Genomic DNA, 831 nt, shown 5'->3' on the forward strand with positions numbered 1-831 from the left:
TTTTTTTTACAAACACAGATACAATTGTCCCAGTGTGTCAACTTTTCTGTCAACTGCAGATGTCCACAAACTAGATTTCCATCACAGCAAAGAAAGCTGCAAAAAAGTATTTTTACTAACATCAAATTGTGTGCAATCAGATGTTAAAATAGTCCTGGAAAAGCTTGCACGTTATTTTGAAAACTGTGGGTTGTGCATAATAGCCATACTGTTTGTCTTTGTCTAGAAGGAGCCAATTTTGACATACTTGCAGCTTCAGACTGCTTTTCACACTTACACTTGGCAAAGTCTGAAGAGCATAATTACACCCTTGGAGAGAGAGAACTCGAGACAAGTGTGAGGTTAGCTCAGGTGTTAAAGCCAAAAAGAGGAGACGTACCTGTGAGCTAGAGAGAGCGAAGCGTATAGAAGGAAGTAACCCCTTTTCACTATGTACCCGAAGTGCTCCTGCACTGATCTGTGTCATGTGGAAACAGGAACTAAAGTCACTTTTCCTTAGATGCTCTTGGAAATTGCAGGCTCAAGTCCTGATAAGAGTTCTATAAATCTACCTCAAGGCTCCTAGCAGTAATATTCTCAGGGATAGCTAAAGCATTCTGAAGCATGACCTTTTTACATAGCCACAGATGAGTTTTTTTTCATGCCATCAAAAGCAGAGAATCAGGCAGATGTGAAATTTCCTTTGTCAGTGATCCAATTATCAGTCGTTGACCAGCTAAAAGGCTTTTAAATCCATCATTTATACAACCTCCATTACAATTCATGAAGGGTTTGTATGATTTCCCTTTTTTCTTAAGTGCTGCCATTAATTGTGTTATTTTTAACTTTTTA

At 38.5% G+C, this 831-nt stretch overlaps 1 protein-coding gene across 1 annotated transcript in view; it reads left to right on the plus strand.

Annotated features, from left to right (window-relative positions):
- The window catches only part of pcdh15a (protocadherin-related 15a), a 139,712-nt gene that overhangs the window by 101,975 nt on the left and 36,906 nt on the right, over window positions 1-831 (plus strand). The gene's annotated exons all lie outside the window — the stretch shown is intronic.

The sequence above is a fragment of the Morone saxatilis genome, unplaced genomic scaffold (assembly GCF_004916995.1).
Source record: "Morone saxatilis isolate NCDOM2014 unplaced genomic scaffold, NCSU_SB_2.0 Contig19, whole genome shotgun sequence".
NCBI classification, from domain to species: domain Eukaryota; kingdom Metazoa; phylum Chordata; class Actinopteri; family Moronidae; genus Morone; species Morone saxatilis.